The 17,500-nt window shown below is 38.6% G+C and overlaps 1 pseudogene; it reads left to right on the plus strand.

Annotated features, from left to right (window-relative positions):
* The window catches only part of LOC138031960 (PE-PGRS family protein PE_PGRS5-like), a 30,054-nt pseudogene extending 25,660 nt beyond the window's left edge, over nt 1-4,394 (plus strand).
* Nucleotides 4,395-17,500: the final 13,106 nt, after the last annotated feature.

The raw sequence follows: 17,500 nt of genomic DNA on the forward strand, positions 1-17,500 counted from the left end.
GTGGCCTTTCAATTCCTCTATTTCTTTGTAGAAATCGATTTCATTTACGCAAATGTGACTCTGCCATATGTGCCTCTCGTGTCGTATTGCACATTTTTGTATAAATCAAACTTTTGACCAAGAGTGGCCTAAGGTGAATAATAACATATTCATTTATAATTACTCTGAATTTGCATCAATTGCTTGCGTGGTCATATGGATTAAGGAGTAGGCAGCAGATTTAGAGGTAGGGAGTTCAAGATAAAGTTCTGGTGAGAATACAGAAAACTCTTGAGAAAGAGGAAATGTCTGTGTGTAGAGGGGGTGGGCATAAGGGGGGGATTGATGTGTGAAAGAAGGGTGGGGTAGGTTAGAGGTACTGGAGAGGATCAGGGAGGGATAGGTGAGTTGAAGAGAGGAAAATATATCTAGTTCTTTTTAGACCCCCTAAAAAACCAAGCCCCTGTTTTTCTAAACTACACCCCCAAAAAAGAAAGACAGTTGATAAAAATAAAGCCAGTTTAGAAGATTTAAACTGGTTTGAAAAATATGAACCGGTTTAAAAACAATTCAAACCAAGAACAAAGTTAAACCACAACATATATAGCTTTATTTCATATTTCATGCAAAAAGCATAGACACGTTCTGTATTATGCGTTTTTAAGAATTAAATTATTATTTTTATTTTTATTATTCTTCCTTTTCTGCTTCGTTCCTTCCACTCCATACTCTTACTCCATCTTCTTTTCTTCTACATCATCTTTTCACCTCAAACTTTAGATTCACAGTGAGAGGTCAGCAGAGGATGACGATTTGAGTGAAACTTTTGCCCCTTTTTGTTGTAGATATTAATGAATGCAATACTTCCTCCCCCGTCTGTCACATAAACGCGTCATGCTACAATACTCTTGGCTCTTACCACTGCACTTGCAAGCCAGGATACACTGGTAGTGGAAAATCATGCTCAGGTAACTTGCACCTTTTAATTTTAGTCAGGAAATAAGGAGTACGGGATTGTAATCAAATTCTTGGTGTATCACTTTTTTTTAATACAACAGAGAAAAAAATAAGAAACATTATTACTGTTATTATCATTATCATTATTATCATTATTATTAATATTATTATTATTATTATTATTATTATTGCTTTTGTTATTGTTATTGTTATTGTTATTGTTATTGTTATTGTTATTGTTATTGTTATTGTTATTGTTATTATTATTATTACTGAGCTCATCTCTTCAAAGAAGCAGGAGGACTATGCAACAACAATCGCATGGATTCGAACGAAAGTGTCCTTCGCCATCCTGCGGACTGCCCTAGTTTGTTTGAGGGGAACAAGGTCACGGAGAAGAAAGACAAATATACAGGAGAATGACTTAGAGATAGAGAAGGGACTTGCTGGACTGACATAATAATTTATTAACGAATGTTTTATGCTTTCGCCTGACTGATTTTTCTCTTTGATACAAAACCATTTTTATGTACAGTACGTTTTTAGACCATTATGTTTTAGATCATCATTTTAACTTGTTATTATTACTATTATGAGTTAGTTTTTTTTTGATTAGCTTTTTCTTTAGTAATGCTTAATTGTCTTTTCCCAATTTATAAATTATTCACATATCGTAAATAGTTTTCTATCGTTAACATATAATTTAGTTTTTAAAATTTGTAAATAATGTCGGTATATAGTTTAAAATTGTAAATATTTATTATTATTATTATTATTATTGTTATTTTTTATCATTATTATTACTATTGTTATTCTTATGATTATTCAATGTATTTAATTGCTGTCTCTCCACAGCACCCACTGTAACAGTCTCACATTCTTCTCTGACTAACTTATTAATATTGATTCTTGACCCAAACGAGCCAAGCTGGTGGGATAATAAGGTCAAACAATAAATTAACATACACTGATAACATGGATTGTTCCTGGAGGTCCACCTCGAACGCGAAGCTGAAATTGAATTTCTCCCGATTTATAACTACAGCCGAGAAGTTTTGAACTAGGGATTTCTAGGATAGAATGAACCCGGGATCTCTCTATCTCAAGGCAAGCGCCTTAACCTATATATGGGCCACACTGCCTCCCCGAAAAGGGTCCACCAAGAAGCATTAAGACCAGGATAAAACAGCATATGTAAACTTAATATTTCTCGTAAAAACTAGAGAGCGAGTGATCAACTCCCCCTATGCTAAATAAGCTTGTATTTTTGTTGAAGATTTTAACGAATGCAGTTCATCGCCTTCACCCTGTCACGTCAACGCAAAATGCCAGAATACCGAAGGATCTTATGTGTGTTTTTGTGAAGCTGGATACACTGGAAATGGAAAAACCTGTACTTATCTAAATAGCTCTCACGACCACTTTTGGCCACTTTCCAAAGGCAAATCGTGTTCCTTGGTGGCACCAGGTCTAAATTAGAAGCGTAAATCCTAGCACGATGCAAGATAATATAATAGCATAAAGAAAGTTTAAATACCTAAAAAAAAGAGAATATAAAAAGTAAAAAAGAAAACGTAGGAGGAAACTACAGTTATAGCACATTAATTCTTCACGATGATTAACATTTTTAGAAACTAGAGTGAAAAATGAGGATTAACTTAGCCATGATGAAAAGAAAATGGTAGAAAATGATTGAAAAGCCAGCTGTTTAAGATTAGCTTCGAGGCAATTAAAGAGAGTTGCGGTACAATAAGCACTTACCGGATTTGTTTCTGGGATAAATTAAGGTCGAATGCACAAGCTTTGGTATGCAGACCAGTTACCTTGAATGTGGACTTGAGGAAAAGGGGAGCATCGGGGTTATATCTTAAACCTTTCAATTAGGAGTTTGTTATTTTACTATTACGCTATTTTATGGTGATTTTGACTTCTTCCTGCATCGACTGAGAATCGTATCGATTGCATAATGCGTGCGAATTAATATTACGAAAACGACACAGACGAAACCACGAAAGATGAAATCATAAGAGTTGATCCTATTTTAAGGCAATTATTCCAAATCCGACCACTCAATGAATTAATTACTTCGTAACATTTTGGATACATTCGCACATGTTCGGCGAAGCATTTTACATGGCATAATAACCTGTGAATGGCTTCTTCACCAACTGATCACTTCACTAAAATTGTCCTTTAGGTTTCTCAAATATAACAACAAATGGTGCCAAAGGAAGATTTGGCATAATTCAGCAATTCACTGTTCCAAGAAATGGTCGTTACATGATCAAAGCTTGCGGCGGTCGAGGAGGAACCCACTCGTATAACTACGGGGACAGCTCAGGAATTTACTACGGAGGCAAAGGAGCCTTGAAAGAGGGAACGTTTACGCTGAATAAAGGGACAGTGCTGAATATTGTGGTGGGACAGAGAGGAGGAGATTCTGTGGAGGTGAAAGGAGGGCAATCAACTAACATGACTGCAGCTGAACTAGGGTTGTCTGTGGAGGACAACGCTGGTACAGGGGGAGGGGGAGGGAGTTTTGTTTATACAATAAGTAATGTGCTTTTGCTGGCTGCTGGAGGGGGTGGGGGTGCATCTGGTGGATATAACGGGTCGGATGGTCAGGTGGGTAATAATGGCTCTAGTAGCGTAGGGAAAGTATCGTCTAATAGCAGAATCGGGGGAACAGGGGGACAGCCCGGTCAGTGCAACAGTGCAGGTGCTAGTTATCATGGGGGAGTTGGCGCGGGATGGTTAGCGCAGGGGTGTGCCAGGGCAGGAGAAAGTCATGGTGAAAGGGGTGGATCACGTGATCAGGGCTGGGTAGGAGGACGAGCAGGGGCAATGAATAGTGGTTTAAATGGTGGACCACCCCCTGGTGCAGTTTGGGGATTTGGTGGTGGGGGAGGGGGCTCTGAAGATAATGGAGCATCAGGAGGTGGAGGTGGTTACTCTGGTGGAGGAAGCGGCACTCACCAATGGCAAGCCGGAGGGGGTGGAGGTTCATATTGCCGTGGCTGGAATTGTTCGGGTGCATCTGGTGGCAACCTGAATGATGATGGCCTGGTGCAAATATTCGAGTTGTCTTAGCAAGAGGCAAAATGGGTATGCACTGTAACACTTTGTACAACGTTTCAAGACCTTTGCATTTAGATGGAACATTTAATATTTGCAGTTAGGGGAAAATTTAGACTTAATATAATGGGATAACTTCTTTCATATTATTGTAATCATTTTGTTTGCGAATAATGAACCATGGCTAGGAAAATGGAAATTCTGTGTTAGAGGATACGGCGAAAAAGCTTCATGGAGTAATCCTTTTTAACCAAATTATTTATTCAACTACGTATTGCTTTAAAGGGAACAAGCCGAAGGAGGAGGAGGAGGATCGTATTGCGGTGGTTGGAATTGTTCGGGTGCCTCTGGTGGCCACCTGAACGATGATGGCCTGGTGCAAATATTCGAGTTGTCTCAGTAAGAGTCAACATGGGTGTAGCAGTTTGTACTACTTTTAAAGAACTTTGCATTCAACGGAATTTTTAAGCTCTGCAGTTATGAAAAAATTAGGGAGTACAATAAAATAACTCGTCTGATATTGCTGTTATTATTTTATTCAAGGATAATTAACTGTGGTGAGGTAAATAGTTCGTTTGGGTCACCTACTTGATTAGCTCATTAAAGGGGCAGTGTCACGCTAATTTAGTCAAACTTCAAAACAATAAAAGATGTCCTTGCGCCGAAAATTAATGCACAGGGTATATTGAGGGTCTCAATGGGGTTAACACCTTTTTAGCCGAGAAACGTTATCAGAAGTTAATCCTTAGGCGTGAAAATGAAAAAAAGTAACCTTTAGCCGGGAAAAAAATTAAAAGCATTATTTGATTTTTTTAAAATTTTATTTTGAAAAGTGTCGTCACGCAACGATCCTCCCCACAAGGGAGGCAGAATCGTTACGTGACGACACTAAAACGGCCGCGGGGGAAGACTATTAGTTGGAGGTCTCGACAAAAATGTAAGTCACATTCTGATGACCAATGACTTATTCTATTTAATATGTGTTATGTATACTAAGACCCTACTAACTAAAACAGAGAACCCCAAAAAGCAAAAACGGAAAAGTTCCATTTTCAAGGAGGGACGTTTCTTTCTTTTTCATCTAAGTTAACCGTGACAGAAAAAGAAAAAAAAAATCATTAGCCGTGAAAAGGCTTTTTTTTTTTTTAACCATTAGCCGTGAAAGCTATTCCCCCATATAGACCCTCTATTTTGTACTTTACGTAGTTTTCTTTTCTTTCTTTTTTTGTTTTTCTGTGTAATTGGTCGTATAATTTGTTCTGTTATTTTCCCGACTGTTTATCGTATTTGTGAGAGTTTCAGTAAAAATTGATTTGACTTGACTTGCGGAAGTCAGCGAGTGAGCAAACTGCTTTTGCCAGGATGTAAGACAACGTCTATTGCTTTATCTGTAGCTGTACACAGAGTTGTTAAACGTAAAATGGGTCAAAGTGGACAGCATTACGCCACTGCTAGTAAAAATTAATTCTGTGCGCTCCTAGTTCTGAAAAATAGGAAATGCTGTAACAGTTGATCTGATCATACCAACTATATGTTTAATACTATTTTAATGTATATATTTAGCCAAGCCTAATAGCGCAGCTCCCGCTTCTCACTCCAGAAAGCAATATAGTGTTTCTGGAGATAATTATGCCTTTGCATTAAGTACAAAATTAATCGTCACAAGTGTGTACAGTTTACAGTGATCAAGCAGATCAAACACCTCTGAGCAGACAGCGGTAAAGAAACAAGCCTTGCAAGCAATAACCAACAATTTAAATCAAAAACTAAAACTGAAATTACATATGCATGCACAGTAATCTCTTTCATAACATTTTCTATTTGACTAACAATCTTTACTCTCTCACTCTCTCTCCCGATCAGAACAACAGCAAAAATCTTACTACTTACTAAAGTGCAGTAAATTTGCTTACTCGACTGCAATTTCACAGTCAAACAAAGAATCTCACAACTGGACACCCAGTTCACACAAAAAACCTGTAAATGTGATTGTTGAAATGTGTAAGGATCTCTGCCAACACGGAATTGCAAACGTTTTCTGGCCTTCTCCTTTTTTTTTTTTTTTTTTTTTTTTTTTGTTGCTAGTTTTACAAAATGCGTGAGGCAGCGAGGCATATAAGCTTATTATTAAAGAAGGAAACCATTAAGCTTACCTGAAAGCTGACCGTTGTAAATAAGTGTTTTGTCTCTCGCTCTATTTCTCTCAGCTTTAAGTTGATTTTCTCTTCTTCTCCTTCTTCGGCTCCTCTCGAGGATTGGCTTGGCTTAAATTTCTCAAATTTCGTCGCCTCTTCTCTCGTATTCTTTCCTGCTATTTATCCCGTTGCTCGTCCTTGATATGATTTCCGCTTGCTCAGTGGCGAAAGAGTGGAAGTGACGTTGCGGACACCGCGGCAAAATGAGTGCGCAAGCTCTGCTTCGAACACATTTGATTCGAGCTTTTGAGCCCTTTATTTTTAGTTTATTTGGCGGTGAAGGAAAAGTTATTTTGTACCTTTTGATGATCAAGATCTCACGCTCAACATGGACTCGACAGAAAAACTAAACAGTAGTTCCGAGTTGTTTCCAACGAGAAAGTCAAAAGAGGTAAGCTTATTTTAGGCATGAATTTATTTGTTTATGTCGTTTCCATGAGTTATCTTTGCCAAACCATGTTTTTCGTGTTTCGGTCACACCGTTGAAGACCTAAAAGTTGTAAATTTTAAACTGATAACATTTTTCGTTTACTGTTTTTCGCTTAAGGGCAATTCCTCTAAAAACGCGGAGGGTCTTGAGACAACAGAAGTTTTAACCTCTGACATGTGATACGAGAGCCATGGATTCTTCTGTGACTTCGTTGTCCACACCTGGAGCAATGGTTTGTCTGGTAGATGGTGATACTCTCTCTTTTTCAGCTCTGTGTTGCTTTGCAGGACTCTCTAGGTTGTGGTATGATTAAATTTAATTGATGTCTAGATTTCTGTTGATTTCATTGTCCCAGTCATCTGACCTGAAGAAATCGTGTGGAAAGTATTGATATCTGGCTGGCTGTCATTTTGACTGTCATTACGTTCAAGATGTGAGCAACTGTTTTCATCTGCACTGTTTGACAAAACCTCTTATTAAGGGAGTCAGTTAAGTTTGTTTTTTTTTATAAAGGGATCTTTACAAATAGGGCACAGAGTTCCATGTTTTTTTCAAGTATCTTAAAAGACAACTGACCATTTGTTGTTGTTATTTGTTGCTATTGTAGGTTTGTAGTTTCTTTTCGGTGTGGAAAAAGTGATCCCTACCAGTGAATTTTTATGCCAAAAAAATGTTCCTACCCATGAGTTAGCCTGAATTTCAGTCGCCTCTCTCCTCAAGTGACTTAGCGAGTGGAGGAGGCGGCTGAAAATCAAGGCTAACCATCAGTTTAATGCTGTTTAATTAGAGATAAGATTTTTGCAGCTGCCTCTAACAACAAACAGTACTTAGCGAGTGGAGGAGGCGGCTAAAAATTAAGGCTAACCATCAGTTTTAAGCTGTTTAACCTTAGCTAAGATTTTTGCAGCTGCCTCTAACGACAAACAGTGCAACATTTGTATCAGTCAAGGAAAAGGGCCAACAAGAATGGTTACTCGTAAACGACTCCTATCAGTCAGCTTAGAAAATTAGCAAAAAGGTATTTCACGAGGGAGTGCCAGATAATAAATGGAACCAGGAGTCCATTACCCGGAGCTTCCATCTGTATTTTACCCTAGAGTTAACCTCCACAACTACTGTGACCACCACGACCACCACAACTACTGTGACCACTATGATCACTGTCACCACCATAACCACCACACCTACTGTGACCACTACGACCACCACAACTACTGTGACCACTGTGACCACCATGACCACCACAACTACTGTGACCACTACAGATCACTGTCACCACCATAACCACCATAACTGCTGTGACCACTACGATCACTGTGACCACCATAACCACCACAACTACCATGACCACCACAACTACTGTGACAACCATGACCACCACAACTACTGTGACCACCATAACCACCACGAACAACTACTGTGACCAACCACCACAACTACTGTGACTACCTTGACCACCACAACTACTGTGACCACCACGACCACCATGATCAACACAGCTATTGTGACCAATATGATCACTGTCACCACCATAACCACCACAACTACTGTGCAGGCTCGTAACTAAGGGTGTGCACAGGGTGCGTTCGCACCCCCCCCCCCCCCCCCCACAGGCCCCAGAGGTCCGCTAAGTTAATGAGTGCCGTCGGTTAAACTGAAGTTTAAAACTTAACAGTGATGTTTCAACAAAATCAAAAAATGGAAAAGACAGTAATGTATTCACTGGGAAACTAAAACCAGCTGCATTCTAGTAGCCGGAGCCATTCAGAACATTTCAATAAGCGCACAGATGTCCGAGCTTATCTATAGATGCGTTTTTTTGGGAAAGTCCAAAAAAGGAATTCTGATAACGGGATTCTTCAGCGTCAAAAAACGCAAAATCCGAAACAGGATATTATTTTCCATGACACCGCAAACAATAAACTCAGAGGTGCGTGCAAATTTTAAAAACAACAAAAAATAGTGGTTAAGTTTGTTTTGGAGAAATTCTTAATTGAAAATGTCATCAGTAAATAATACCTTAAAGATCGATAAAAAGAAATGAAGAAAAACATGCTTTATTCTCTTTAGGGAAAGTGATAACAATATTATTGCTGTCAAGAAACTTTCTGTTGTGAAATTTGCATGAGACCTAACTATTTTCGACCTATTCATTTTTTCGATCGTACGGTAAAAATGGCGCGAGAAAAACATTTGGGCTGAACTGTCACGTACAGTAGCTGTTGTGTATCATTTTTGCACGGGAAACCGCTTGTCAAAAATACTTTTTTTCAAAATTTTTCCCAAAAAAACGCTGAACTGATGAATCTCAGAAATCCGGATTTAGATTTAATCTGAAGTCACCTCCTTGTACGCGTCAGACTTTCCTTTCAATGACTTTTGCAAACTCGCTCAACATGCAGAAACAATAAGTAAAAATGTTTGGTAAAAGAGTAATGAGGCGTATTCGTTGTCGATAAGAGTACAGACCACGCTAAACCACATTTCGATTTGTTTTTTTACCACGTGAAAGGAGAAGGAGAATACCGATTTCATTAAATAAACATAAACTAGATCTATAAAACGGGACACTGAGATAACAACTATTGTTTCTCCAAACCATAGCATTAGTGACAAGGCACTGCTAGTAAACCAAAAATGATTGTGCCATTTTATAAATGATAAAATTAGCCTTCCTTTATATTTTTATATCCTAAAAGGTGTACTGATGGCTACAGCATTGGGCTAATATTGGGCTAATATTGGGCTAAGTATATTCGGCATAAAAACGTTGCATTTTCAGCTACAATACGCGAAATGGTCGTGAAAATGCATTTATCATTATGTCTTTAGAATCCCCTACTGAAAGAAGGCACGTGGACCACTACTGGCCTGAACAACCAGGATATTCGTTCTCCCGCTGTATTTGGCTGGCGCAGGAGCCCATTAGCTGGAACCTCCATACGTATTATAGGTCCCATATCTTTTGATTTTTGTAACTGCTATATCTTTTCATCATTTTGAAATACCTTTGTGTTTCGGGTGTCCTGCACTAGATTTATTCAGGGGCCGACAATAGGTCTCTTACGATTGGCTATTGTGAAAACACTCGCAAAAACCCCATGCGAGTTGCTTCTAAAAATAAAAAGATACGGGACAAGGTTGACTCAGAGGGTTAATATGGAAGATGGAGGCTCCGGGTAATGGGCTTCTGGCTGCTGCAAAATTGGTGATGAGTGGAAGCCAGTGTGGATGACCATCCCAGAAGTGTCAAAAGTTAATGAAATGATCATGTAAGCGAGGATGTTTCAGATGCAAATTTGCAAAGTTTGATCTAGATTACACACCTCTATGCCGGTGCAAATGCAATATGATGAGTAGTGCTGGTCGAACAATAGGCAACTAAGTAATTTAGTGAAGGAACGCCCGCAAAGTGTCTTGGGAATTAATGTTCTTTAAAAGATTATCGAAAATAGCAATGGAAGCTATGTAACCTCTTTTGCCTAAATATCTTTACTTTTCATGAAGTTTTCATCAACAATGTGCGCCCAAAAACATTTTTCCACCTGAGCTGGGTAACCATGCAGTTCAGATTGTGACCTCTTTTTTTTTAATGCGAAAGCAATTATTTCTATTAGCGAGGACTACAGTAATTACGGGGCAATGATGGTCTGAACGCTAGCATCACGACATTTTCCTCACTAAAAAAATCTCGGTGTGACCTTACACACAGTTTTAGCCTGTGGTATTGATTTCTTGATAGAAGTATGAGAGAGAAAAGGTCTTTGGTATTGTGGAACAATGACTGTCTTTAAAGAAGAGAGAAAAAATATTGTTTAGGCAAATACGGAAAATGAAGAAATTGCGAAACATTTAATTTGATACTAACAATGTGTTCAGCCCACATTAAAAATTGAAACTTAAATAAAATTGCAAGACGCCTTTCAGTGCTTAACAAGACGCATTCTTCAGAAAGGTTAGGAAATTAAATCTGGCAAAAGCAATGAATAAGAAGATTCAGGAATAAGGTATATCGTGTGTGTGTGTACCTTCAGTGAAATGAATTAGTTTGCCAGTCAGGATTTACAGAGGGAGCTTAAGCAAAGGACCACGACTCAGAGAACGTCATCTATAAATTCAATGTAGCTTGTAAGAAGACATTAATTCGGAACTCGCTTCAAATATGGGTAAGTTTGTTGCTTAGAAGGACTATAAACAAAATGTTAAAGTGGCCCTGTCACACTCTTCTGCTCCCTTCAATGCTAAAAGACTTATCTGTATTAAAACTAATAATCATTTGAAGAAAATGAGATAGATTACTAAAGGCCGTCGTTGCGAATGCCATAAATGGAAATGTTCTATAAATGTCTGGTCGCCGGCCGTTTTTCGTCGTAACATTTCTGGCAATAACAAACCCATGAAATGCCCGAGGTATAATAATATTCACTCTGTTATTGGTCACCAGAGCCTTGCGAAATTGTAAATTAGAGAAAGCTAAACGTCTTGAGTGCCTCTGTTTGTAAGGAGACAGTAACTATTAGGGTCCCAATACACTTAATTATATAAAACCAGATTTCGTTTTAGTCGCGAGACAACATCTTAAACGTTTCAGATACTTTGATGTTTTCCGGCGGCATGATCATGACGATTAATTTTGCACTTTACTGCAGAAGCATAATAACTTGCATACACTATATTGCTTTCTGGGGTTAGAAACGGGAGTTCCGCCTTTAGGCTTGGCTAAATCTAATAATATATATTAAAGGAACAATTTCTATTGGATTGCGTTACAATTATCTGCAACGAATGCAACTGTAAGCAATGTTTGGGACAGTTTAGAATCTTTTTGGCCAGATAAGACTTTAAAAAGCGGTTTGATAAGCTCGAACCTGTGATTTTCGGCAAAATTTCTAACAGCGATTGAGTTATAAAAATCGTTTGTCTTGTTTGTCACGCAGTATTCTGGCCGGCTAGGGTTGCTTAATTTGGAACCGAATTCATAATTACTGTGGTGACTGTCCACACTATATTAATACCTTTCCATTTCTAAGCTTTTTGTGTGAAATGGATGTCCAGTCGTGAGCTGCCTTTTTTGGCTGTAACATTGCAGTGGAGTAAGTGAATTACTACGCCTAGCTTGACTTTTTAATTGCCCCGCAAGGATTTTGCCTCCGAGGAGGCATCATTGTAGCTTGCGCGTATAGAGCAACACATGTATTGTTTGTTACCAGGAAAATTCTCGACTTGAAAGCTGTAAGCGCGAAGGGAATGATCGGAAAATGATGGCGTTGTCACACCAAATGCCCGCAAGTGGGTCCTGGGTTATGATGACGTAGAAGAAGTCAAAAAGGGACTTTTATATAGATGAAGATGAAGAGAATGGCCGAAGAATAATATATAACGTGAACACAATACTCTCGAAAACATACGTTTATAAACGCCGTAGTGGGGAGAGCATTGCTCAAAGTTACGGTGTGTCGATGTACTAGTCCTTCTTCAGTCATTTAAGCTCTATTCTTTGAGTGAGAGGGATCGAAGTAATCGATTATAGTTCGCCAGAATTGATCAGCGAAAACACGATGGACTAATTGCGAAATACTTAAATACTTACGGTAGGGGCGATAGTACATAATCTTGTCATATGCCACGGTGCACATCACAGGCGGTGCAATCAAGCGTTAGACCGTCTTAAGAGAAAGCGTTTGTCCGTCTTTGTCTCAAGGCTGTTTTCTCACAAAGGAGCCAGAAAGTGACTAAAGGAAAATCCTTTGGTGTGATTATTAAAAGAGTCGCAAACGGACGGTTTCATTCAGGTAAACAATTTGTCGATTGCCGCCGGAAAATTGCACAGCCACACATGCAGTTTTCCGAGAAAGGATTTGCCAGACAATGAGGCATTGACAGACTCAGTCCGCAACCAGCAGCCGTTGTTAGAGAATATTGAAGATAACCGCCTTTAGTAGGCAGTGCAGCTCAGTTGTTAGGGCGCTTGCCTTAAGATCCGGGGATCCCGGGTTCAAGAAACGATCCGGTCACTAGTTGAATTTGTTTCTGGTAGTCCCTGGTTCAATTTCCTTGCTGCACTTATAAATAGCCAACTGGTTTGCCTCCGGCCACTCGGGATTCTTAACAGTTTTTGTTGTTGATGTTGTTGTTCTGTTCCGTTCGTTGTGTTTCATTGGCCCTGAAAAGCCCATAAATAGCCAACTGGTTTTGCCTCGGGCCAATTGGGATTCTTAAAAGTTGTTCTGTTCGATGCTCGGAGATATTAGCTACTAGCTGCTCTAAAAATACCAGGATAAATAATGATGCTTACTTACCATTTGTGTTTCCGAAAGTATTTACAAGGCCCCGCCGGGGGGGGAAATACTCCCTTATATGGGCTATATAGGTATGTGCGGCCCAAAAGGGTGGGGTTTTTCAGCCGTTTTGGTCATAAATAGGGTATCGATTTTGGTCTATTTTCCGCCATTTTGGTCATAAATAGGGTATCCATTTTTGCACTCTAGTCTTGAATTCGTTTTTTATTTAGAAGCTACTTCTTTATCATATAACCTACCTAATAAAAGCAGATAAACATTGCCCTTAACATTGCTCTGAACTAGGGAAGTAATTATAAGGCAGGTCTGCAACAGGGTATTGATTTAAGGGTAGGGCAAATCGCAGATTTTGGTCATAAATAGGGTAAGGGTTTTGGGAGGCGGGTCGCACACCCCTACCCAATTTTTCTGGAAGAACCCCCCCCCCCCCCAAAAGGTTGCAATTGTTTATTTTTGCTGGATTTTTATAACTGTAACTGAGTTTCAGTTCGTTCAAAGTGTGAGTAAACTTTCGAATAAATTATAGAAACATAGGAAACTAATACAGTGATGCAAGACCATGTCATGGGTAGCTGCATTGTAAGCATTGTTAGGGATTGCAAATACTCTCACATTTCCGAATTTTAATTTTATCACCAGAAGAGTTTTCTACACAAATGTTTCCCCTCAATGTAATTGCCATTGATATTACACCGTTTCAGTTCCTTTACAAGGTCCGATTTTAACAAGTCCTGTTTCTTACTATTCATTTGGCCATTTAATCCAACATCTGCGTTACAAAATCCAGATCGTCAAGGACATCTAAATAAAGCATTGACATAAAACCGTGCAACTTCAGTGGTCATTTATTACTTTATTCAAACCAAACAAACTCCATCTTTTTCGGTGTGTTACATTTTCAAACGGTGGCAAAATTGCTGTAAAAATTGACCTTGCGTTTTCTTTAATTAGTTGCTGTTTCTACTTGTACACCACCGTGTTCGCCATGGTCGAACCGTTTACACTTCCAACGACACGAAACTGTACAACAATCTTTTCAAATTCAGGGGTGATAAAGCGGTTCTTTTTCTACCAGCTTTAACAAGAAATACTATTGTCTCATGCTAAAGCGGCCATTCCTCTACCTGGGCCCTGGACACATTGAATTCTGCGTACTACTATACTAAACAGAGGGTTCAGCTAGTAATTTTTGCTGTTGTGCTAACCATAGTTAATCGATGGACAGCTGGTTATGAAACCTAAGCGAGAATAATGTTGTCGCAGTCGATATTGAATTGACCGTGACAGTGCAGAATCTTTTGTTTTCGCTTCTTATGGGTTAGCAAATTAATTGCGCATAATTTAATTCAAATATTTTATTGGTTATCTTCTCGAAACAAGGTGTGTTTTGTGCACGGTCACGACCAAAATTACAGACAAAAACATGAAACAAAAAGACTTGCCAAGTTCAGGGGCACCCAACGAGAATTTAGTTCAAAACCACTTAAACATACCATTGTTTACCGTATTTTAGTACTTAAACTGTAGATATAGGCATATTTTTATCCCGTACAAATATTTCATCTGTTCGGATTTCCTAGCTGAAAGTCTAGTGGTCAGAAAAGTATAGGGATGAAAACTTACTTTTTCGAAAATTTTAGCCAGTAAAAAGGCTCCCGACAACTCTAGGTGACCTTTTTAAGGTAAAAATCCGTTAAAAATGGGCAATTATACCATTTTTTAGAAGTTCGAAAATCCAAGGACAGGCAGGCAAGCAATAAATTTGACAAGTGTTCCGAAAATTCTAGATCTCAAGACGTCTTCCGAACAGATATTGTCCGAAAATTGACGTTGGGTGTTCTTGCAAGTTGCACAACCATCTCCATGCATTAACTATGTTCTAATTAAGGAGAGAGGGTGCGAAGATTGTCAGTCAAACGGAAAATTTTGTGAAAGAGATTACTGTGCATCTAATTTTAATATAGCCTTAGATTATTGTTTGCAAGGCTTGTTTGACCACTGTAAAATGTATACACTAATGACAACTAATTTTGTACTTTATGCAGAAGAATAATTTTTTCCATATACACTATATTGGTTTCTGTGTTTAGGAACGGGATTTCCGCTTTTAGGTTTGGCTAAATTTAGTATATATTACAGAGTTATTAAAAGTAAAATGGGTATTTCCCAGCTAGAAACAGTGGACAGCATGCCATAAGCTATCCCACTGCTGGAAAAATGTATTCCGTGCGCGCCTAGTTCTGACAAACAAGAATTGTATCTGAAAATAGCAACTCTGCCGTGAATGATACTGTATCACTGTTATTTATTACCCTCTTTGGCAGAGCGAGAAGGAAAGGAAACCTCTGCACAAATCTCTTTGGACGAATAATTAAACTCTTAACCGGTTTAAAATTGGTATGAAAGGTGTGAATTTTTGAGAAATTTTGACTTTTCTCGTCGAATGCCCACGTCCTACATTTCACCTTTTGCAAGCACGAGCACAGTGAAAAATTATATAAAATGCTAAACGAATGAGTAGGGCATCGTGGCTCAAGGCCAGGACACCTCTCAATATCAAAGCAAGCATGAGGAAAACCTGCTGACGCAAAAGGAGAACTTGTCGTCAATTAGCATCTTTTGTTCTCCCTTTTTTTTTAATTGTCATCATTTGACACGTACTTGATGCACTACAAATTAAAGTACGAGAACTAAAAAATAAAACTATGATTACATGTTGAAATGCTGATTATACGCATCACTCCGACAGACAGGTAAGGATTAATAGCTTTTTCACCAGAATATCGAGGCTCTCCCATTTGTTTTTAAAGATGCCTTTGTTTCGACTAGAACGACTTATGAACTGAATTAAGTCTGATATTTATTTCGAACTTTTAGTTTAAACCAGTAATGTTAGGGATAAGCAGGTTCTTTCTGCAGTCCCATATATAGAGCTTTGCAATCAGAAGAAGATAGTTGAGTAAGGGGCATCAGCGTGTCTGCAAGACGCCAACCACAACATCTTGCAAGGAAATGCTATTTTTTTTTCTTTCATCATTGCTTTGCAAACCATTATAAAACTATTCCAGAAGTCACTGGAGCTCGAGTAGAGGTAGGTATAGAGCAAATGATATAACGGTTTAGCCTCAGCTCCACAGAAAGTACGGATTTCATTCTTACTTAAACCTATACTAAAGAAATTAATGTTCGTGTAAAAAATAAAATTCAATATTTTAGGGCAACGTTAACTAAAAGATTACTCTACCTGATGAGTTGTGATGTTGAACACATTTTGAAGCTTACTGGCCATACTGGAAAACACTCTTCCTACTCTGTTTACATTGCTGGAGTGAACAACATGCTAGCGCCAAATGCTCACGTCCTACATGGGACTAAATTTCAAGTTTTTGTCAGCTCGAAAACAGTGAACAGTTATTTGGGTTAAATGTTAAACGAACGAGTAGGGCGCCTTTGCTTAAGGCCGGGCCGCCTATCAATAGCGACGCAAGCATGAGGAAAACCTGGAAACACGAAAAGGAAACTTGTCGTCAATTAGCATCTTTTGTTGTAAACGTGATCGAAACACTTTCTCCACTATATACAAAACTGTTCTATTGAGGCCTTAAACTGCTGTTTAAAAGGAAAAACTAAAATCCAAGCTTTCACTGATCAATGGCATCATCAGGGACGAGAAAATATTCCGCGCGCGCTATATATATATGAAAAGAAGGTGTAGGGTGAAATGTGTAAAAGATGTGACGTATGAATGAAAGCTATAGAAATGAACTGTGAGTAGAATACAAAGCTCTAATGATGGAGTGTCTCTAAACAAGGGACCTCTAAAAGCGCTTAGGAATCGTCTATAAAATAGGATATTAAAATAGGAGGTCTGCGAATTCAGTACATTCTTCTCGGGAATTGAGTATGGGCTTGTACTTTCTAATGTAAAGTGCTTCATAGAGGCGTAGATTATCGGGGTGGTTTTCGCTCATAATAATCTTGACATCAATGCCTTTGTAGTCTTCGTTCTGGCAGGAATAGATGTATTTTTAACAGAGGAGTTTTCGTTATTGATATGTTCTCTTACGCGGTCGTGGATGAAGCGTGTAGTGCTACCAATATATTGTTGATGGCAGCTAGTCCACTGCATTTCTTCGTAAACATAATCCGGTGTTAGAGATAGGGCATTTGTCTCTAGTGCATTTGCGCTCCGTGGAGGTGTGGGATAGGGCTTGTCTGAGCGTGTAGGATTTGAGGGCAATGCGTACTGGGATGTTTTCTCTTCGGAAAATGTTAGTGATCCTGCGATTGAGTCGTTCAGAGATGTAAGGGATCTTAAGATATGACCATTCTGTGTTGCCAGGTTGGGGGTTTCGTTGTGAATTTTGTGGGCGTTTTGTCTGCTCTATACTGTTCTTTGAATAACATAAAATGCTAAAAGTGTTGGCTTTATCAATAATAATAATAAAATATAATATAATAATAATAATCATCATCATCGTCATCATCATCATCATCATCATAATAATAATACTAGTCATCATCATACTACTAATAATAATCATCATCATCATAAAAACAATCAT

Source organism: Montipora capricornis, chromosome 14, assembly GCF_036669925.1.
Source record: "Montipora capricornis isolate CH-2021 chromosome 14, ASM3666992v2, whole genome shotgun sequence".
Classification (NCBI taxonomy): Eukaryota; Metazoa; Cnidaria; class Anthozoa; order Scleractinia; family Acroporidae; genus Montipora; species Montipora capricornis.